Source organism: Malurus melanocephalus, unplaced genomic scaffold (genome assembly GCF_030028575.1).
Source record: "Malurus melanocephalus ecotype Western Australia unplaced genomic scaffold, MMel_1.1 scaffold_232, whole genome shotgun sequence".
Taxonomy (NCBI): domain Eukaryota; kingdom Metazoa; phylum Chordata; class Aves; order Passeriformes; family Maluridae; genus Malurus; species Malurus melanocephalus.
In genome coordinates this window covers 1,004,628-1,028,709 of record NW_026623464.1, presented here as the reverse complement: position 1 = coordinate 1,028,709, position 24,082 = coordinate 1,004,628, and the positions used below count along the sequence as shown (strand labels likewise).

Below are 24,082 nucleotides of genomic sequence, written 5' to 3'. Positions count from 1 at the left end.
GATCGTTCTCTGGTAAGTGCTTCCTCAACTCAGTTAACTAATGGCCTTCCCTTGAATGCCTCACATGCTGCTGCTCTCTTGAAACACAGGCAATTAACTTTCACAATATTTGCAAACTTTTTCTCTGTGATCYGAATACTATAATCCACAGTTACTTCATGTAACTTACAGAGAGTGAAGCAAAACAGAATCATATTTTTKGCTAAATTGTGAAAAATCCCTGATATAAAATTCTAGAAAAAAAAAAAGAATGAAAAGAGAAAAAATTAGAAATCTTTCGTCAGATGCTCCCATATTTGTTAAAACATCACATAGCTAAGCAATCATTGATAAATAAGCATTTTTATTTGCAAGTCTCAAAACATTGTAAGGCAATTTATCAAATCCAATTGCAAATATTAGAGTCATAACTATTATAAAAGCTACACAAAATTAAAAATTACTTCTATAAGAAACTTCTATAACAAGTTTCTTTTGTTATTTTCTTTCTTTGGCTGCTCACAAAAATATATGAGACTGTCTCCAATAGTTGATCACATAGTTACTAGTTCAAATGGAAGCAATTACAGTGACTATCTTCTGTCATAAAACTGTGTTCAGTAGCAAAAGAGACTATAAAATATCTCAGTTTTTCTTAATATTCAATATGGAATAATACAAAATACATGAGAAAGCATCTTATAAAGAAAAATGTTTTATCCTGCAATGTAGTTTCGGGTATATTGCCCTTCACAATGAATAAAAACAAATAATTTTGGTAAATCTTTAACATTCTAAGAAGTAAACATCATCTAAAAATATACAGGTAACTTTGAAATTTTACTAAGAATTTGATTTTTTTTAGGTCAGAATGAAGTGTTCACTGGTAATGAAAAAACTTTGTTTTTATGAAATATTAAGCAAAAATAGCCAATGACTAGAAAAAGCAATATATTATTTTAATATTCAATGTTAAGAAGCTCTTGACAGAAACAGAGATAGATAGAACTTTTAGTAATATTTAATCTTGCAAAACCTTTCAGCAGCGAGAAAAGAAATTTAGGCTATAGAGCTGGACAGTAACTGGAAGATTCCTTGTGTGGCATTTCAATTTAAAACTGTTTGGTGACTGAAAAATAACTTAGAAAATACCATTTAAACCTAAATGGCATGAMCAGTATGCAATATAGTAGGCATTCCCTATCTCTTCATACCTCCATCTCTGCCTGAAAGGACATTTTCCTGATAGCAATCACCACAGTGTTCCTCTGTCCATTCATTTACCCCAGAGTCATTGCTCAGTGTCCCCTCCTCACTGCTCACTATTCATCCTCCCCTGACCTACCACCACTCAGTATTTCAAGGAGACTGCAGTTTTCAGACTTTTCATTCTTGAGAAAAGCACTCCTTTAATGAGATTTTCTTTTAACTCAGGAAAGACCTTAACAGAGAAGGTCACAGGTGCTGTATATGAGTGCTTGGATGTCAGATCTTTGCGGCCAACAGTCAATCACACTCAGCAGTAAGATGGGAGTGTAATTTTTTAAGTGCTTTTGCATGTAACATTCTGGGAATTCTTCCTTTAATGTTTCATAAATTGATAGTCCACCCCACTTTTTCCAAACTATTATCTCTTAATATTTGAGTTTCAAGCTTTTAGACAAAAGTGTCACCTTTTACCTGTCCAAGGTATTAATGCAATCTGAATGTTTCACAACTATTCAAACACTTTTCATATAACCTCTTCTGATTATTTTTCCCTGAGTCCTTCATGGTCTGCTGACCAAAGGCTTCTGCAACTTAGTGAGCTCTTTTTCAAGACCTAATGTGAAGTTCTTCTCCAAAACTATAAGAAAAACACTTATAATTCCTTTTCTGTCTGATCCAAATCTCGAGCAACCTGAGACTAACTATCCCTGCCTTGAGCAAGCGGTAGAACCAGTCAWCTTCCAGAGGTCTCTACCAACCTGTATGAGTTTATGTCTGCACATAATGTTAAAGACATACATKTTATGTCTGGAGATAATATACCGTGGTTCAAAAACAGAAGAGAAATAGTTAAGCCACTGGTGGGCAGAATTGCTACATAAAAATACAATTCCTTCTTGGAGTGAATTTATCGGAGAATCTCACAGCAAGGGGTGCATCAGCAGCCAGATATGAAAGACATAAGAAAAATAAACTTTATTCCAGTCACTGAGCAGCTGGTTTAAACTGCTGCTAATTTCATGGCTAACAATGAAGAGATGTACTTTAAAAATAGTTTTATTACAAAATATTTTTTTAACCACAGGGTTTGGAGAAATGAACAAAAATGGGTTTGTGAGTTTTGGGATACATTTTACTAGCCCAGTTGAGGATAAATCCTACCCCTTCTCACAGTCAAAATCCATCAGGTTGTGCTGAAGGCTAGCAACATAGGTGAAAGACAGAATGTGGAGAATATTGCAGAAGGTATCAAAGATGGATGCACTGTTAGATTGCATCTAGAAAAGGTAAATATTTGGTGAACYATGTCACCAAGGAGGTGGTGTAAAAAAAARAAAAARGTCAGGGGTTGRCTTTAAACATTGTCTTTTATACAGAGGCATCCACGATTTTATGTTTGGGACAGAGTGGRCGTGACTAGACGTGTAGCAAAGCTAGAAAAAAAAGCTTTTCTGTCGCACACTTGGTTGTGCACATTTTTTTGTTAGAACATTTATGGTTTCAGTTGTTTCCATGCACACTCATTAAACTGTACACCATCTTTTTTTTTTTTTTTTTTTTTTTTTTTTTTTTTTTTTTTTTTTTTTTTTTTTTTTTTAAGTATTATCTTTATACTTTCTCCTGGATTTTCAGAGTTACAATGTCTTAACTGCAGATTCTTATGACAACAGTAGTTGTGTCAGTTAGTCCTGGTCTTTTCCTGATACAGGGTTAAAACAGTAAAGGAAAAGGTGAATTTTTAAAAACTCTAACTGCCTGCTGATCTTGGCTAAAACGTCTGGAAAATTCTAAAGGCTCACTGCCAGCAAAGGACAAGATTTCAAATCCTGTGATAATGAAATTTAATGATTCCATATGCAATGGGGTATATTACAATAGGTGCAGGGTTTCACTTCTTCACAGGAAACCAAAATGCAGGCATTTAAAGCAGCACCTCACAACACTCTTATTTTCACCCTTTTCCAATGCCAGGCATTTGGTTTACTTTTTGTGGGATTAGATAGATACTTTCCTTGGGAAGATATTGACCCAGGTACTAATTAGAAGGTCTGTGAAGGCTGGTTATTCATAAAGAGCATTTTTCTTTTGGAAAATGGTATTGCTTTGTTTTCAGCCTGATGAATGCAGTATTTTTCTGCATAACAAYATGATTTTTCTGTTAATTTCACTTCTCACAACACTTTTGCACTATCAATCCCACCTCCTTGTTGAGTGGGGAAAGGAATATGCTTATCTTACTGGTATCTCTCCAGCTCTACACTTCTACCAACCATGGTCCCCTGGCAATGAACACTCAAAGCATATGAATCTGAACATCAGTGTTGCAATTTGGCACCTACTGACCTCTGTTGCAAAAATTGTTTCATCTGGATGAGAATATGAGCCTTCTTTTAACAAGCTATTTTTTTTATTCATTTTAATGAGGTAATTCAACATTTGACTCAAACCTATATAAACCACTTTTGTTGGAGAGCCCTCTGTCCTTAGCTATCACCCACTTTGTTCTGGCACCTGTTTTGTGAGTGACTTTGCTTTATATACAGTCTTTATATACAGTGGTTTTCTGTTGAAATGTTCTGGGAGAAAAGACATGTCAGAATCTGTCCAAAAAGGTGGTTTCACAATCTGGGTCTCTGACTTTTAGACAGAGACTTTCACATAATTGTCTCTCTGGGTGTTAGAAAAGAGCCCTCTCTAAAAGTCATCAGAGGATACAGGAATTTAATGTTATCTTTAGTTTTACTCAAACTGAACACAAAGGCATTTCCAGTCACAAATTCAGCAAGATGAAAGCAACACAAAAAGCAAAACAGATTGCAGTGACAGACACATTTCTACACCCATTTTCTTTTCACCCAACATCTTAATACCAAGGGAATACACATCAGTACCCATCAATGCATATCAGAGTCGGGATTTGTTTCCCATAAGCATATTTTTAATTTTCTGCTTGTCTTCATCATTGTCAGCAGTCAACCCTTTCAACAAAGCCAGGGTGTAGCTGAATGATCCCTGTTTTGTTCTTATTGGGTCACTGAGGACTTAATGGTTAATTTCTTCCATTTTCTATATGTTTTTTACCAGTATTTAATCTACTGATTAAATTTTGTTCTATCTGTTCTTTGGTACAGGGGGATTTAATGGCAATGTGCAGCAAGGTAAACATGTAATTACTGTGAACGTTTCCCAACAGAAATGTGTCATCAATTTGCTGCAGCCTTTTAAGTCCCATTGCATAAAAAGAGTTCTTCCTTTGTAAGGTAGGAGATTATGATGAATTTGAAATAATCATTTTATTCTTTATTTGAATGATGAATTTGAAATAATCATTTTATTATTATTTCTGCTGAGTTAACAGTTTCACAGGAAACAGGTTTTCAGATATGCTTTCCCAGGAGCCAAAAGATATTTAAAAAAATGTAACTGTGGTGAAGGACCATGAAGTTCATATTGTTTTATTCTCCTAACCTCATTGTTGCAGTTATTAAGGCCAGAGGAGTGATATATCTGCATAACACAGATAACATATTTTAACCTAATTCTGAGTTCAGGCTTTCTCTCTGAAAACAGATGTAATGGCTCTATTCACAAACAATGAAGTATGAGAATGAATGCAGGARCTATACAAGAAGTTAGGATATCTTGCCTTCACAACTATAAATGGCAACACAAAGTTAGAAATTAATGCATCCTATCCTTGAAAGGTATGATTTCTGCTGTAAAATTCTAAAATTATCCTTCTTGGGTATCCTCAGAGTATGGTTTCCCTTAACCATCAACCTTATTAGAGAAAGTATAGGCATAAAAAATGTTTCATAAAACTGCTGAAGTAGAGGATTAACTCTGTCCACCAGGGATGCTGTGATTTGAAACTCACAACAGCTTTATACAATTTTTCTTAAAGAATATAAATGGTGTATAATTAATTGGAAACTTATTCAAAAGTATGAAGGGAAGAAAACCCAAACAAACAGATTGCTGTGTGACAACTGGACAGAGGTATAAAGCTGAAGAATTTCTGCCTCAGTTCCAGTCAAAAGCACATATATTGTTCAGACAGTGAAACACTTCAGCATCCTTTGTATTTTTAGAGAGCTGTTCAGAATGCAATTGAGACAATATGTTGAAAATCAATGTGAAGTATTACTTATCTTCTTTGATGGAAAATAGGAATTAGCCTCAGTTTGCACCTCTTCATTCCATCTACTTTATCTAAGGAGGAAGGTTATGATGAATGAAGTGATGTGCATCAGATATTCTTTGGTTATGTTCTGCAAGTCTTCTGCAAAAAAACACTGAAAACAGAATATATTTTTTCTCTGGCATTTATTCTGATCAGGTAAAATTTGATACAATGACAAGATTTTGTTCTCCAAGAAATATCCTTATGGTATAACAAATTAGAAGTTCTCTGACTACATGGAGAGAGGGATTATTCATTCACCATCATATATCTTGGCTCTAACTAATGGTTTCAAGCTAACCATATCAGTCCAGTAAATTCTGGGGAACATAGTAAATTCCTTCCTAAATGCTTTGCTTTTTGGAAAATATAGATTTTTTTTTTAACTCTTTAGCAATTAAAAAAAATCATTTTAGTTTTCTGTTATTTTTCAGACAGCATTGTAGTTACTCCTAACAAAAAACCTTTCTGTCTTTTGAAAACAAAATTCGTGCTCATTTTTCCAGTTGCAGAGAACATAATTAGAGAACTGTACACAAGTTCAAAATGCAACTCACATTATATTACATTTGAAACGCTGTTACTTCAGTGCTGATTACAGGGTTCAGTACATGTATACAGGAATTTAAATTTAACCAAAAGTGCTCTGAGCTGATGCATTCTTTTCAGCAGAGTTTGGGAAACTAAGCCATGTGGTAGATATGAATTACACATATCTTTTTTAAAATCTTCTTTCTGCCATAAATAGCAGAACCTAGATTGTGCATTGCCATTTGTTTGTTCTTAGAGCATTTTGGCTTTACCATTTCGCTGCTGTGACAATCCAAGAAGCTGACAGAAGCTACAGTTAGTGTGTGTTACACATCGTTTATTTTGGATAGAACTAGTCTAAAGAAATCATTGTTATTTATATTACTTAACAGCTAGAAGCTCAGGTCTTGGGAGAGGATCCTACAATGTTAGACACTGCYGAGGGGAGGGGAGGAGGCTGGACTTATTATGGATTTCTTCTGTTTCTGTATAAATAATAGTATCTTAAACCATAGCATTAAAGCAAATAAGATATTACATGCTTTAGTAAGAATCTCAGAATACATATTTTATTATTTTGAAAAGTTTCTGCAGCATTTTCTTATAAAATGTAAACATGCAAAAGTAGCTCTAGAAACAAAGGATTCTGCATCTTCATTCCATCTAGATAAAAAGTTAAAATATACAAACAAAAGTAACATCATGTGCAGAGAAGGCAACAATATAGAAGTTAGAATACTTATATTTTTCTGTTTTAAATTACTTAAAAATAGGTTTTTACAATTTATCCTCTTATGTTTTGTACTGGTTGGATGTTTCTTCCTTTTCTAATCTCACCCTTTGACCCTTTTGAAATATTTAGTATTTATCACTTAATTCTACARCCCTATAACTTCACTAGCAGAACTACCTGGGGTCTCCTAACTCTCCCTGACTCATTCATGAGCTTGAGGAAACTAGAGCARTGACAAAAGGCATCTAGCTTTGGTGGCCTGGCAGCATTTTTCAGGCTGTCTTTCATCACTTCTGGATTGTGCCATGATTTAGGAGAGTATGACGATTAACTGTACAAGCAGTTCCAAGGCAAGTCCTCTCTCATCCCTGATTAGCCAGCTGCTGTCCTTTCTTAGTTACTGATCATGCTCCCAGCCAATGAGCTTAAATTTTCACACAATGTTTATATTCCCTGCAAGTCTATAATCATCTTCTTATCTTCCCCTTAACGTCTTCCTAATGCCAAGCTGCTGTTTTCTAGCTTATCACCTCCCAATCTAACTATCTTCGCACACCATCCCATATGTTGCCTTTATGTTACAAAATTCAGTATTTGAGAAGGTTTGGAAGAGCCTACAGCTCCTGCATTATTGAGTGAATCCCCCTCCAACTTCAGAAATATTGGCTCAGGTTTCTGGCCCAGATTCAAATTCTCTCAGAGGTTTTAAACAGTGTTTATAAATGTGAAGGACGTGGTTTGAAATGAGGTTTGTGAAAAGAAAAATAAAGAGATGAAGAAGAAAGACCTGGTTCCAGCCTCTTTTTGAAAGTCAGTGTTTAAATGTATCAGATATTTACTGGAACAGAGATGAGGCTTTTGGAGCAGGTTTACACAAAATTCCAGATATGAAATTGTGCTTTATTCTGGTCCTTGTGTGCATTCCAACAGTGACACTTATACTTCATTGAAAATTGAGCTTTTTGGGATAGAGCACAACACAGAAGGTGAGGAGAAGACAGAGCCAATGTACTAAAAATGTCAAGTCAGCCTCCTAGCTTTTTCACTATAATACATTCTGAAAAGAACTGCAGGCAGACAAGAACATGCTTCAGTGTTTCACTAGCATTATTTTAGAACTTGCTGTCTTCTTAATATTGGGCTGGGTTGCTTTGGTAAAAGATCTACATTTTCATATAATTCTGGTGATGAATAGTGCTGCATTTAGCTGGGGGCCAGTCACCGGTGGTGTCCCCCAGGATCAGTGTTGGGCCCAATCCTGATAAACATCTTTAYTGATGATGTGGATGAGGCGATYGAGTCTACCATTAGCAAATTAGCAGATGACAGCAGGTTGGGTGCGAGTGTCAATCTGCTGGAGAGTAGGAGGGCTCTGCAGAAGACCTGGCCAGGCCTGATAGCCTCCATAATTAAAATCAGACAAAGATTTTTATTCTTGCCACTTTCTTTTTCAGTTTTAGTAAGTCAGTATCTTCTTTCAGCTGGTCATTAAGCTGACCTTCCATTACTAATAGATTTTKAAACATATATTTGCTGCTTATTAGTCTTGAGAGTAATTTCCTGTAAACATCCATAAAACTATCCCAATTTCTCCTTTAAAAATCCTCTTTAAAACCCTTCCCTTTCAGGAATAGAAGTTATCTAAAAATTATTAGCTCAGTCTAAGTTGATTCTCCCTCCTGCTGGGACACTGGCCAGACCAGCCAACCCTTCCTTACTGTTTCTCTGCTTGTCTTTTTGTACCTGGTGAATGTCTCTTGCCCCCTTGCAAGACCTTTCACACACAACACATGCGAACGTGCACTCCAATTACAATCACTATAGTGTGAGAGAACCTGTTTACTGTTTTCAGAACACCTAGCCTAGTCTCTAGCCATGGGCCACCATTCATCTCCAGGAACTGCAATAATCAGGTCAAAAGAATCTCAGTCCTCGTGCTTTTCTATGAGACACTATTGCATGAGATATGAGAGGCAAAACTAGATCATTCCTTAAAGGTACCACTAAAAGTATGATTATTAGGTAATAATATTAATTACATGATTTTGTTCTAAAGGATGGGCTTGCTATAGTGCCCTTCCACTGATCACTGGCCTGAAAGGTTTTTTTTTTCCTTAAGCCTAAAAGCAAGTTCTGATTGCTAGGTAAGTCTGTGCCATACAAAATTTTTGTAAACAAGTAATTTTCTGAAGCAATTGTGAAATTCTCTATGGAGCTTCTTGACTCAAACTACACTCTGACTAGAGGTAGAGACTTAGCATCTTATGATACAGTTTTATGGAGAAACATGTTCTTCTGAGAGGAGTTAGGCTTGGTTTTGCCTCTCTAAAGAAATTGGATTTTTTATACTCAGATTTACACCAGGATCTTATTTGACCTGCATGGCTTTAGACATCTTACACCACCCGGTAGAAAGACAAAGTGAGACTTAGAGATTCTGCATGTGCTGTAAGCCCGTGTATACAGCTACATATAAAATTACATGTGCATCTAAGGATTTTTCTTCCTGGAATACTGAAAAATCGAGAGGGCATTAAACCCTGAGAATCTGTAGCACAGCATAACCTGTATACACATCTTATGGCAACAGGATAAGGAAGCAAGGGTGCAGAGTATTTAACCAATTACAAGATGATAAATTGTACATGCTTATTTGAGAATGGATGTTTTAATTTAGATGCCAAAGTGACTATGTTAATCTCCTTTGTGACAACAAGACTTTCTAGACCAATGCTTAATTTTTAAAGCATATTTATCCTGTTGCTTTATCCTAGATGACCTTTTGTTCCGTAATATGAATTTGAAGCTTTAGTGCACATGTTATTGAAATATAATTACCTAGACAAAACAGATAAGCCTTCAAGGGGAGGGGAGATGTTTGTTTTAAAGACAAATTAGGTAGAGATGTTAAGTTTATCTCAAATGAGCACTATCTTAATTTTTCTTTCCCAATAAAATTGAATTTCTTCATGAATGTAAGAGATTTTTGCATTTACACTAAATGTAAAACAAAGCATCAGACTAATGTCTCCTTTCATGCAGATGAGACACATTAAAACTTAAAAGGTTTTTCTGGGACAAAATTAGGACACACAGTGGGAATAACGTCACAGTCATAAATCGGTTTATAAGTTGGAATATTAAAAATATATAATTGTGTCATATCAGTTATATAAAACATAAAATCCCACAGATGTGACCTATACTGATGGTAGGAGGAGTAATGGTGAAAGGATTTTTTTTTCTTAGTGCCTCAGGGAAATAATTTTGGTAGTTTCCATTAAATACTCCTTAGTTTTAATTATCTGCCCTTGATTCCAGGATTGATAGGTTTGCCAGCTATTCAATAAAATGCTCTGAAAATGTAAAGGGACCACGACTGTTAGTAGTACCTTCTCCTTCATTATTTTGGCCATGGAATATTCAGAAACTGATACAGACTTAGTCAACTGGCAAGAGAATGAGTCAAATACATTCATTTCAAATGTTAGTGTGGTATTCTATAATCCATCTTGTACTTAAATTAAATCTAGGTGTCTAAACATCTGCCTATCAAATATATGTCACTATCTCTGTTTTCTATAATGAAAACAATAATACTGGCAAGCATTTTTATTGGTCTAAATACAATGAAAGTATGTGTCCTGTAAATGTGACTCAGAATACATCAGTTATATTTGGACTTCTAAGCTCATCAAATGCATTGATTTTTCTAGTTTTTGTTCAGGACCTGGGCCTATGATATCAGAGGTTGGATTTGCAAGGTTGTGAATATTTTTGGCTCAATTGTCTTTTACCGGTAAGTGTCTTGCAGTTCAAAAAGTTGTACCAGGACTCTTGTGCTTTGATTATAAATACCTCAGCATAGCAATGGAGCAAAAATAGAATGTGCTTTGACTAGAATATGTTCCAAAAAGACAAATATTTTAAAAGCTCGAATTCTGCAAGTGTAATTTTGTCATAAGCTCTTGCATGGAAAACTAATCAAAAGGATCTTGGAATAGAGCATGCCTTCATGCTGGTCCCAAGAAAAAGGGATCAAATTAATTACAAAGATTTACAAGGCAATGGAATGCCTGCAGAGCACAGTGAAACTCTACACACAGATAACAAACAGCCTTTCAGTGAGCCAGCTCAGATATTGGATGTGTACTCTTCACCCAGGCGAAAGTGCTGGTCTGTGCAAGCAGTTGTGCTCCAGACATGAGCTGATTCCAGAATTAGAGATTTCCCAGGTGCAAGTGAAGATGTCACTGTGCTTGGAACTGGTTGGAAACCCATTGAACTACTCTTGTGACTGAAAAGTGCTTAATTTCAATTGAACATTTTTAATGTTTGAACATTTTGGTTTTATAAAAGAGAAAATAATGTAAGAAAAGCTATAATTACTTTTTGCTGTTGCTCATTTAGTCATTTCCTGTCTATATTGGTCTGACTTTTTGCTCAATTAAAAAAAAATTAATCATGGTAGTTTAAAATTTCTTTTTCTTTATTATTTCTGAATTTTGGCTTTTTAATTCTCTGATAGTTAGCTCTCTGAATGAGAGCAGTTCACAAGTGTAATGTGGAAGTCATAGTGTGGGAAGATACCCTAGTTCAYAGACAACAAGAAATAAAATGCTAAAATTTAAATTCTATGAGTCCATAAGATTTAACATTTATTAACATACCTATGTTTTTAGATAATTTTAAACCTTTTTAGACTTTTGAAAATTTGACCTTTCAAAATTTTTATTTTTCATTGTGTACAAAATGCCATCCCAATACAGGATAAGAACACATGCTGAAATATTTTGCATGTCCAGTCCATTAAAAAATTGAATTAATTAGAATTGGAAATAATTAAAGCATTTCCCACTGTGTTTCTAAACCCCATTTTCTTAAAAGTTTTTAAATGTCACAAGAAATGTGACATTTGTATTTCTTTACTGAAAGCTGAGCATAAGAACACCAAGGTACAAAAATTTAGCTTTCATTAAATGCTCCAATTCTGCTAGTCACGGAAGTGCATTTGTCACAGATGATATATAAAGCTGCTAGGACAATTAAATAAAGGAATTAAAAAGTATGTGGTCAATAGAGTAACTTCCCTGCTAAAGCATGATGGGTGTTGTTTATCCACAGAATACAAGGATGTATGATATTTCTGTCACAAAAATCAACCTGGAGTGGCTAAAACTAAAAGTATCTCTCCTTAGTATTTCCAAATGATCATAATCAGTTTCACAAACCTCCTCAAATTTAATTGTTGACAACAAATCTTATTTTTTGTGGAAAAAAAATACACTGCTTTTGGACAATTTATCTCTAGATATGAAGTGCACTACTGCAAATGCATGAACTCCATTACTTCTTGAGATGTTTGCATTTACGGATCATTCTGTACTTTTTCTGAGACAACTGTCTAATTCTCCCTACAGTGTAACTGGCTGATGTATGTTTAGCCCTGAAATAAATTTATTTATCTGACTGCATGCAGAGAAATGCTGTTCACTTAGGATGAGGGAATGGATGTCTATGTAAACTTCACTAAAGTGTTTGACCCCGTTTCCCACAGCATTCTCCTGAAGAAAATGGATACTCTTGGCTTGGATGGAAGTCCTCTTTGTTGGGTGAAAAACTGGTTGGAGTCCGGAGAATGGCAGTGAGTCAAACTAAATCCACTCTGTGGCTGTCACTAGTGGTGTTCCCCAGGGCTCAGGATTGGGCTGGTCCTATTTAACATTTGTAATGATGGTCTGGATAAGTGTACATCCTCAGTAAGTTTGCAGACAATTCCACTTTAGGAGAGAGTGTTGATCTGCTGAAGGGTAGGAAGGCTCTACAGAGAGTCCTGGAGAGCCTGGATCAATGGGCTGAGAAAAACTGTGTGGGGTTCACTAAAGCTAAGTACCAAGTCCTGCACTTGGTTCACAACAACCCTGGGCAGTGCTACAGACTTGGGTATGAGTGACTTGAGAGGCTGCTCAGCATAAAGGGATTTGGGGGTGCTGGTTGCCAGCCAGCTGAACATGAGCCAACGGTGTGCTCAGGTAGCCAAGAAGGCCAAAGGCATTCTGGCCTGTACCAGCAATAGTGTGGCCAGCAGAACCAGGGAAGTGATCGTCACCCTGTACTCAGCGCTGGTGAGGCCACACCTCAGATCTTGTGTTCAGCCTTGGTCCACTCACTTCAGAAAAGACACTGAGGTGCTGAAATATTTCCAGAGTAGGGCAACAAAGCTGGAGCACAGGAGCAGCTGGCGTTGTTTTTCTGTGAGAAGAATCAGGGGAGAACTTACCACTCTCTACAAATACCTGAAAGGAGGTTGTAGCCAGGTGGGGGTCCATCTGCTCTGCCATGCCTCAAGTGAAAGGATGAAACCAAATAGCCTTAAGTTGCCAGAGGTTCAGATTAGATAGTAGCAAAAGATCTTTTCACTGGAAAAAATTTCAGGCATTGGGGTAAGTTGCATAGGGAGGTGGTTCAGTCACSATCTCTGGAAGTGTTCAGGAGGTGATTTGGATGTGCATGAGCAAACATTAAAAACCACTGGTTCATTGTGTAAATGCCTCCTTTACAGAAATTGATTTAGGTAATGCAGAGCCTCCAGCTTATATGGAGCACTAACATATGTCTCTGTATGTTGTAATAGATACTTAGAAAGGCATACTATTTATTGGCACATGAAATATAACAGTTCTCATTTGTGCAGACTGCAACTGAATTCTTTTCCAACCTGCTTCATCACAATTCTAACTTTCTTCCCAAAATTTATTTTTTAAAGAATTTTAAAAGAGTAAAAAAAAATTATGTGTTTTCTGTTTGTCTTGGGAACCGAGGATTCTGTTTTTCTGTACTGCATTTGACTTGAAAGTTACAAGACAGAGATCTACAGAATGGTAAAAACAACATCTGTGTTTCATTCAACATCTTGCAATGGCCTCTTCTGCACAAGTCAGGCTTAAAAAAGGACAATAAAAGGAAATACTGATAATTTTCTGATCATATTCTAGTCTATGGTGATTTGTAGCTCATAATTGTTGTAGCAAGATGTAGTATTTAGGTTTAATAAACTTTGATTGGTTTATCTTTCATAAGATTTGCCTCATTGGTTTTTGGACCTAAATCAAATCTTCAATCGTAGCATTGCACACAGAGTATTTGCCTTGAAGCTTTTAAGGATACCTTGGTTTTTGTATTTGTAACTGTTAATCAGTATATAAATATGTATTTATGTTTATTTAGGATGCTCTCTTCCCTCCACTACAGGTTGTTTTAATTATAAGCCTGGCCATTAATGTACAGAATCAATTCTAAGCCTGCCTGATCCCACATTTCTTTATCACTTCCTCTCTATGGACCCTTCCCTATGCACACAGAAAACAGAGCAATAGTTTGCTGCGAGTACATTGGGTATCTTTAGTACTTCCTCAGTTATATTGCCATTCTCTCCACTGCCCACAGCCTCCATAGGAAATCTGCTAATAGAGATTTTATTTTCATCCACGAAAAATCACTGCTGTGGACCATGGTACTTTTTTCCTTAGTCTACTCATTTAAAGAAAATAGTTGCTTACTGTTTTCTACGAATGCTAATAAATCCCATCTCATTGCACAGCCACCTACTCTTATTCTGGAAAATGTTTTTTACTACTTTTGAAGGCATTATCATCAGTTGTTTGTAGAAAGCAAATGATGCATTAAGACATTGCCAGAAACAATTGTAAGCAAAATAGGACTTTACTACTTCCATTTCTTTGATCAGCTGAAAAAGTAAAGAAGAAACTACAGATTTGTGTTGCTAAAAACACCATCTTCTGAAAATGCAGAAACTCAGAACTAGGAACATTAATTGCTTAAACTTCCCATAGAACATGTGATAGACAATAGCATGCTCTGTCTTCTTTCTTTCTCTCTAATTTAAATATATCCTCCTTCAGTTTAAGCCATTGCCTCTTGTCCTGTTTCTACATGCCTTGCTAAAAAGTTTTTCTTGCCTTTTACACAGTGAAAGGCCAAAATAAGGCCTCTGCAGAGCCTGCTCTTCTCCAGGCTCTGCAGCCTCCACACTCTTAGCCTCTCTTCACAGAAGGTGTAGTAGTAGGGTTGTGTCCTTCTTATGTTGGAGGCCCCAAAAGTGGATGCAGCAGCCCAGGCAGGGTCTCAAAAGCAAACAGAACCATCTCTGTCAATCTGTTCTTTACATGCAGCCCAGCACAATATTGGCTTTTTAGACTGCAAACATTTCTAGCTCATGTCTGGATTTTTGTCCATCAGTATTCCTAAGGCTTTCTCTGCATGGCTTCTCTCAGTCATTTCATTCCCCAGACTCTAAAAGTATTGGGAATTGTCTTAACCCAGGGGCAGGACCTTGTACTTGACCTTGTTAAATGTTAGGGGGTTAAATAGAAAGTCAATCCTATAGATGAAAGTTCAGTGAGGTAGCCTGAGCAAAGTGCATGGTTACCACATTTGTTAAGAAAAATAAAAATTTCTGTAGTAAATCTTTAACAGAAAAGAAAGTCAAAACCAGATAATCAGAACTTTGGGTAAATGCTTCTTATCTAAATGATTTATATCAAATATTTTTTATATATGTTAACAGCAGCTCTAACAAGGCTTAGAGATATAATTAAACCACTCAGGCTTGGCAGAAAGGAGTAGTCAGCCAGCAGTTAAAAAAAAAAAAAAAAGTAACCCTCTCACAGGAAAATGAAAAGAATATCTGCAGTTATATAGACTCTACAGCTGGTTAAAATATAACCATTTTTTCAAATGAGCTGAGCCATCATAGGAATCTGAATTTATATCCACAATCCAAATCTAGAAAACAATCAAGAGATAAAAGATGTAAATCTTCAAGCATACATGTATTAGACATGCAACCTGGTTAAGGGTGAAAAAATATTGTGGAGAACTTAAAAAGGATGCCTAATCATGAGGCCCAGAATCTTGTAGCTTCTAGCAAGTTGTGTCTTCAGAATTGATAGAGATCCTTAGACAGATGACATTTTGTGAAGTGTCTTGGGGAGGCTATTTCAAAAATACTGCAGAGATATCTAGTTGTTGCATTTTAAAAAATCCTGCATTTTACTTGTAATCCTTTTTACTTGTATTCTTTCACCTCTGATGTTGCGTCTAAAGGCTTCTCTTCATAAATAAATCCTTTTTATTTTACTATTAAGTTTGTCTGATGTGATAAATCACTGTGAATCAGCACCAGGTGATTCAGAGGCTATGCCCTGTGCAGCTGCTGGAAATTCTAATCAAAGAAGCCAGATTGATTTGTCTTTGCAAGGATGTTCCTATATATCTATATGAAGATCCATGTTTGTTAGCTGAACTCCAGCTGTGACACTCCTGTGTTGCCTCTTCACTAAGCTTCCAAAGATCATTACTCATAATAATCATTACTCATAATACAGTCTTTTAGGCTGATTTTGAAGGCAATCCAAGGTAGTCCCACAGATATTTTCTTGGATGTGCTATGTCTAAGCCTCAGAGGGAAAAAGGTATAAGAATCCTCCACTACTGATTAACTCAGCAGAACTAACATCTTTTTGTTTCTATTTCTCTTTCTTGTTGTTGACACTACAAAAAAGTAATGGATGGGTGCTGTGTAAGATGTTCCATCTGCTTGGATTCAAATCCATTGTAAAAAGCCAATCCACAAAGTGTTTATTACAGTGTGCTCTTGCACCCTCTGCAACAGCATTCATGGGTSTCACTTTTTTATCCATGCATGGTATTACTCCTATGTGTAAATGTTTCTTATCAAATCCAGATGTTGAACAATCTCCTTTCTTGAGCTTGCCAAGACATCTGATATGAGAGCTGTGATGGCTTCCATCCTCCATCCACAAACACATTAATACCTTACTCTCCTAATCACATGTAGTTAAGCACCTTTTCAAATCACATTCATATTAAACCGACTTCTACAAAGTAGTAACTTGAAAGCCCCTTTTCTCTTTGCCCTTAACCTTGTTGCAGCACATCAAACATAGATGATTTGATACTGGGGAATGACTTGGCTGTTAGGAATTAGGCTGGTGAGGCTGATACGTGGGGTAGTCCTGACACAAAGTTTCAGCAGTTTAAAGACTGGGCTGCCCTATGTGCCCTGGGAGCACGTCCTTGGCACCCTGTGAGGAATGCTCAGGTAGAGTTATTCAAAGTCAGCTTTTAGACAGCTGTTTAAAGAGAATGTTCTTACAGCACTGGTGTCTTACCTCCCTGAAATCAGTGAAGTTAGAACACTGCTGAATTTATTAATGGTGATTTGCATCTTGAAGTGCTTAAGAATATGACTTTTAACTAGTAAATTGAATTAATAAATAATGCAGACAAGCCAGCTACACTGTTCTCAGAACAAAGAAGATATTCATGCCCTCTTTAATAAATGTTACATCACCAGTGAACAGCAAAAATAAAAGTTCCCATGAAAAACAAAATAGTGTTTTTCTTTTTTATATGAGACTGTAATACTGCATTTCTGTCACAAAGGGATTCTGATCAAAGAAGACAATTAACTGCACTTCCTGTATCACTTTGTCGCTCAGAAATCTGCCCTTGAGCAAGAACTTTTATTTTTTTCAATTTTTTAGTCTAAATGAAATCCAGAACCAGCAGGAAAAGAGCAGGCAATACTGTTCTGCAGGAATGTAATATAGTTAGATTCACATCTCTGCTGGAACTCCTTACCAAACTTCAAACTCCAGTTTTCATGTTATCCGGATTTTTTTTCTTCTTTAGTATTTTTACTGCCTTTTCTATTGAACTCTGTCTTTCTGAGATGTTAGATTATTCCCTCACTGAGAGTCTCTGGTTTATGCTTCTGTTTATCTTTCTGTCCATCGAGCTATACATTTGTGGCTATGCAACGTATAGAAACAAAAGCCAGAGAATTGTCAGCTTGAGTTCTAATACAATGTATTGAATTTGCACATTTTATGTGGTTTTTATTAAACCTTAACAAASCATGAAGCAAATGAGTGGTTACGGGTAGAACCTTTAGGTTGATCCAATCTAGACATTTAATTTTTTAACTATTACTTCTTTCTCAATATCTTTTGTCTCTAGTCATCCTGAAGAAATTTTTGGATGCTTTTATATTTGAAGGTGTTGACAGTGGGACAGATGTTTACATACCTGTTATGATTTATATTTTCTATTTAGTACACAGCTACTTCTGAAAAGTACATGAAAGAGAATTAAGCAAAGCCACAGAAMAGGGAGCTTGGTAGTACTTTATCACCTAACCTCACATGGATACCCTCAGGAGTAAAAATATTGTTCCTCTGTGTAATCTGTGTGATTGCATATATTCTGTCAGAAATATGGGGGCAAAGTGATTAACTCATATTTTTTATTATATTCCATGTTCTACAAAGATTGGTTAAAATAACCTTTTGAAATGTATCTCTTAGTGTGGAAACATATATTATTTATTTATTTAGCATCTGTTGGCCTGTGAACTAAGACCTGTACAAGTCCTTATTCTCAAAGTAAGTTTKCCCTTATGAAATTGATGTAAGTCTGAAAACACTGAAGAAAAAACATTGCAAATATGATGGTTTATTCTCTTAAATTAGAACATGTATATCAGCAGTACAATGTAAATTTTGCATAATTCTTAATAATTGTATAGGAACCAAATTTAGGCAGGTCAATAAAATGCAACTGTTTAGTAATCAATGTGAATCAATAATAAAAATGGGCAAGTCTCAGGATTTCAGCTAAAACTGAGAAATTGAACAAGTTCAAATGTCGGTCTGCAGGGTATAATTTCATTACTTACAGAGTAGTAAACTCAACCTCTTGCAAAAAATAGAGTTCATTGGAAAGTTGAGATGGAGCAGGTTCTCTGTTAAGTATATTTTGCCGTTTTCTCTACAATTTTTAATGGAAGACTTTTTTTAAATTTTTTTTTTTGGTTGGTTGGTTTTGTTGGTTTTTTGGGGGGTTTTGTTTTTTTGGTTGGGTTTTTTTTTGGTTTTTTTTGGGTTTTTTTTGTTTTGGTTTGGTTGGTTTGTTTTGTTTTTTTTAGTCAAACCTAAAAACCTAAGCACTGAATTTTCTTCTTTAGGAAACTGAAACCTGGACATTTTTGTCTATAAAATTCAGAAATATGTGTATGCATTGACTAAAGAGTCAGCATCCTTGCTAAAATAATATGTGTTGGTCAAAAGAATGTTTGAGGAATCTATATGCTCTTTTCATTTAATTGAAAACTAATTCAGCTATTGCAAAAACATTGACAGAAAATATTTCTTAGCACCAATAATAAACCAAATACTGTGTGATTTAGGCTGTCCATCCAAGGAGCAATCACTTATTCGTCTTTGTGCCATCAAATGTAGTTTTAAAAGGATTTAAGAACAGTGGTGGCCAGGACAAGAAGTCTTCATGCTCTGCAATTCTCTTCGAAGTTTTTTTAAGAGCCTTTGAATCTTTCTCCTTATTTCTTTGCAACTGAAACATTTCAGGGAAAATATAAGTTCAGAAAGAAGGAGGGGGAAAAAAGCAAGTTATATTGAATTTTTTTGATTTCACACAAGAACCAATCTCATGTTTCATTTTGTTTTAAAGTAAATACTATAAGTAACTACTTTGCCTCTGAAAGAAAAGAGATTTCTGAGCTTTTAGGTTATGCAATAAACTGAGGTCCACGGAAGAAGCCTGTATTGGCTGTAGCCTGTACTTTGCAGCTATAGAAGTGGTGATTTAATTTAGTTCTTTCCTAAATAAACACTTAAAAGCCAACAGTAACTCAGTTTATGAAAGCACAAATATTAAATCCTAACCAAAAAAAAAACCCAAAACAACCCTTTCTGTTTTGACCTTGAGAAACATTTCACTGTGTGGTCTGGATGGTACTTTTGATCAAATTATAATGATGAGCCAGATTTGATCTCTCCTTTGTGTTGTGAACAGGGAAGACAATTAGTGTGGAATCAATTTGGGAGTCATCCTGTAGAAAGCAATGTGTTTTATTACAGGAACCTGGAAAAGATAGGCATTTGTGTAATGATTCGTTATCACCACTCATTTACCCATTCTGCCTCATGGCATGAAGGCTGAATAAATCATGTTTCCATACCCAAGCAATATAACTGTAACGTATACCCTAGTTTTGGGGACACCTGAACACAAACCTTGTCATGCCAATAAAGATTAAAGATCAAAATCCTTAAATAATTCACCTGTTTTACATCAGAGAGAGACAGATTCTGACAGCACAAAACAAGCTAAAATAAACAGAATATAGAGGCGAACTGGAAATTCCTGTGAAAGCCATTGAATACTCCAGATGTCATAGTGTAATTACAAKCTGAAAAAGAACAGGGATCACTTTAGCATCCTGTAAAATAAATTGGAATCTTTCCTTTGAACATTTTATTCTGTCCCACCCTGCACAATGTGTATTCACCATTGCATTGCCAGGTTGAGTTTTAAAAGCTGGACCCTTTTCAAATGGTGTGAAACTGAAATGCAAAAGGAAGTACAGTATCATATTATGTGCAGAAGAAAAGCTCATTAGACCTTAAAAGTATTTAATAAAATTTAGTCTTGAAATAGAAAATAGATTTGCAAAACAGAAATATGAGATAAGACTTCTGTCTCTATCAAGAGGACTTTTCCAAAAAGTGTGAAATGTAACAGAGAACAAGGTTACATTTTTGTAACTAACCTCATTTTTAACTGCTTGGAAAAAAGAGTACTAGAGCCAAAATGTTGCCTTTAATGTTATTTTTAATATTCCATCATGATTTTTATCAGTCATCCCCTTTTTAACAAGGCCTTTTTTATTTTTCCATGTTGAAGCCAATCTTACAACAGAGCAAAACAGATCTTCATTTCCTTTTTCATTTTTAATATAGTCAAATGGTGAGAAGAAATGAACCAGTCTGAGACTGATATGTTCCCACCCTATCTTTTCTCTTTTGTAAAATGAGAGGTCAATAAAACCTTAAATAATTTCAAAGTGTAAGTTACAGAAAATCTAGCTGTCTTAGGTTCTGAACATAATAGGCAAATCACAAGCCATAATTTAAAGAGCATTGATTTTCAACTGGTTTTACAAGGACCAGGCAAAAAAGGTGAAAATAAAACAAAGTATGTTTAAAAAAAAAAAAAAAATTTGAAGGAAGACTTCTCTCAGTATGGGAAGAAAAAAGCTAAAACAATAAAAAACAAGGTTTTTTTAATAAGTGTGGGGGAGGTATTTGCAAGCAGTTGAAAAGGTTCGGAAAATGAGAAATCACAGGGTGAAAGAAGTTTAAAAGGTAAAAATAATGAAATGTAAATAAATGAAACATAAATCAGAACCAGACTGGCTAGAATAAATTGAGCAGAATTTACAAGGGAAGAAAAAAATAAAAAGAAGCAGATTTACTTCAGACCTAAAGGCCCTTCAAAGCAATCCAAAATGTATAAGAAAATTGACCTATGTGAAATGATGTGTGGTGCAGTTAAAACTGCAAACATAATTAAAAGTGGTTGATGAATAAAAACCTGAATACTTAAAAATTGAAAAGAACTAAAGGATAAAAATTAATACTGCAGATTAACATATAAAACTCAAAATAAACAAAATAGTATTTAATTCAGGGTGCAAAAACAGTATGGCACAAAAAGCTGCAAGACTTGAGTTTTTTCATTTTTAAAACCTATCCCAATGGAAGAGACTTGACCTTCATTATAAAYATACAAATCAAAATGGGAAACCATTCTTTTCCTTAAGCAAACCGAAAAGCTGCCACTTTTTACTTGCAGCACAGTTAAGTTATGGGGGTTTTCTTACAATTTCTCAACATAGAAGTTGTAAACACACTAAAACCACAGAACTCTTTTATTTGCTTTACTGAAATTATGTTGGTAAACACATATCATGAAACAAGCTAATATTCCTTCCTCCCTGATATGGAGTAATAACCGGGCTGATCTTTGACTCTCATGTCTGACAAGTGGCTACAACTGGACACAGCAGCTTGCTCATACAAATGCTGATTTCTTGGCATCTATTTTATACCAAAGGCCAAATTAATATTTTGTTCAATGAAAGGAAGGATAAGGATAAAAATCAAGTTTCTATCAACTTTCCTGAAGTCCTGTGAAAGTAGGTAGAAGTGCTGTAAGCTATTAAATTTCCTTAACTGACCAAGTAGCCAGGATCAAGTATATCTTTATTTTATGTACTGTTATAAGCTACTTGAGGTAGAAACCTGCTCTTTTTCTGTGCTCACAGTGAGCTCTGAAGATTTTGTATCTCTCTGAAGGTTCTTGTGGAGAAAAAAAATAGATGTGTAACTCATCAGAGACTGAAAGGTAATCTGGTATCTCTGCTTAAATGTCCTTTCTTTTTGCTTAGGCTCTCTACTAACTTCAATTTGATATCAGTCAAAAATAAGAAACTCAGTGTGAGTCTGGTGAAATGAGGCTGCCAGAGTATGTTTTAGATATTTATACTTATTCTGATTTTAAAGATCTAAATTTGCTAATAAGTTTTTATTCATAGTATTGCCTTGAATTTAATGCCTATATTAAGTATCTGTACAATAAATAGTCCTATTTCTTGTTCCAGTTTAATTTTCAGGTTATAGTATATGGATCAGAACTAAGGAAAATCAACGCTTCTGAAATTAAAATTCCACGTCACCTACATTTCTTAAAAAAGCCACTAAGAATACAGAATGAAGTTATTTTGATCCACATTTAAGTAAGTATGCATGTGAGTAAGAGACTTTCAGGACATAAAATCTTATTAATGAGTATTATATTTTCTACAGTTCGAATAATAGTATACCATTCTCTTTTTGAATAGAGTATTTTATTTCTAAGTATTACCTTTGGTTATGATTGTAGAAGCAACCCCAACGGTTTTAAATTTGGTTTTAAAACTCGTGTTGATGGCAGCAACAGTGAACTTTTGTTTCCTTTGAAAACTCTGAAATATATGGAATAAGCTATTTGAAAAGATATCCTTAAATGGGAAAGATTCCCTAATCCGACATGGAACAGAGAATAGCTACTCTCTGCACTACAGAAATATTTTCTAATTTCACAAACAAAATGGAAGTGAAGCTGTTCTTCATGATTTTATCCTTAAATGCATATTCATAGCTGGCATGTTCAAGGCTGGTATTGAGCAACAAAATTAGAGAAATGAACATTGCCTGATGATTTGGCTAATGCTATCGTACTTCTATTCTCTGCAGGTCAATTGGCACAAGGACTCGTGTTGAGGAAAAATGGTACTGTCTCATTTAGCTGAGAAAGATAAATGTCAAGGACACCCTGTACTGGGATCACAAATCCCTCATGATTCATACGATGRCATATGGGGTCACAGCTTTTCACAGCAATAGGAGCATTGATACTGTAACAGGTTAAGAGAAGATGATTTTTACAATGAGGAAAAGGAAGGATGGGCATCTGTTAGTGTAGCCAAAGGCTATACTGCTGCAGATTCCTGGATGAAATCCTACATAATCTATTCCACAAGATACAGGATTAGGTGTCAGTATCATTAAATTTTTCTTTGATTTCTTTTTGCCATACTCCTCTTACTTCTACTGTGCCCCGTGCTGCTGGGGTTTGACCATATCATACAAGGATTCTGTGTTGCTAAGTGAGATGCTTAGCTTCTTCCTTGAAGAAGGAAAGGGGTGTTTACTATAGAAATTATGCAGCCTCCTCTGCCTCAAGCACAGTTTCAGAAAACATTAGTGAAAATGAACTTGTCCTAAGGAGAGGAGGGGAAGGGAAAAAAAAACCAAAAGGAAAAAAAACATTCTTTGCTCTTTTGTCCATTCTTAATGGACCAGAGAGGGTGTTTGAAGAGTCTCAAACGATTAATGAATCTCCCAGTTAGAATATGTCCTTACACTTGAGCATAAATTTCAATATTGTGTTTTGTTATCCACAGTAAGTTAAATCATCTGTATCAAATGTTATGTTGTATGAAAAGCTGTCTGAAGAAATACTATCAAGGTTTTATGACAAAAGCTATTGAAGTTCCAGAAAGATGATTACCTGCTTCTTGTCACAAAACAGATGTGTGATTTGGAAATTTAAAATACAGTTATTAGTTATCTAGGGAAAAAGAGAAGACACCAATTCAATGTGCATTTGTCATTAAGCTCAGGACAGCTAAAGAATGAGAATAAAGTATACAAAGGAATCCAGTTAATATGTGTGGTTAATGATTTTTAGTATGTTTACTGAGAGAAAGCATGGAATTGTTCTTTATTAAATTTGTAGATGACACAAAAAGAGAAAGTGCATTTGTATTCAGTTTATATGGCAGGGTTTGGCAGCAGGGGAGCTGCTCAGGCGCCTGCTGTGAGATCAGATCAGCTTAACCCACTGCAGTCTTTTCTGGTGCCACAGGTAGGCTCTGGAGAAAATTGAGGAAAGGACAGTAACCAAGAGAGGTAATGGGCAAATCTTGATCTGAATAT

General features: G+C 35.4%; 1 long non-coding RNA gene across 2 annotated transcripts in view; it reads left to right on the top strand.

Annotated features, from left to right (window-relative positions):
* The window catches only part of LOC130578561 (uncharacterized), a 27,078-nt gene extending 3,730 nt beyond the window's left edge, over positions 1–23,348 (top strand). Inside the window, exons 1-5 of one of the 2 annotated variants that reach the window (XR_008965898.1) lie at positions 4,390–4,448; positions 10,352–10,434; positions 12,193–12,279; positions 22,204–22,338; positions 22,838–23,348. This is a non-coding gene — a long non-coding RNA (uncharacterized LOC130578561). Of the gene's footprint in view, positions 1–4,389; positions 4,449–10,351; positions 10,435–12,192; positions 12,280–22,203; positions 22,339–22,837 lie in introns of those variants that run through there. The other variant, XR_008965897.1, reaches the window with a different exon arrangement.
* The last annotated feature ends 734 nt before the right edge of the window (positions 23,349–24,082 follow it).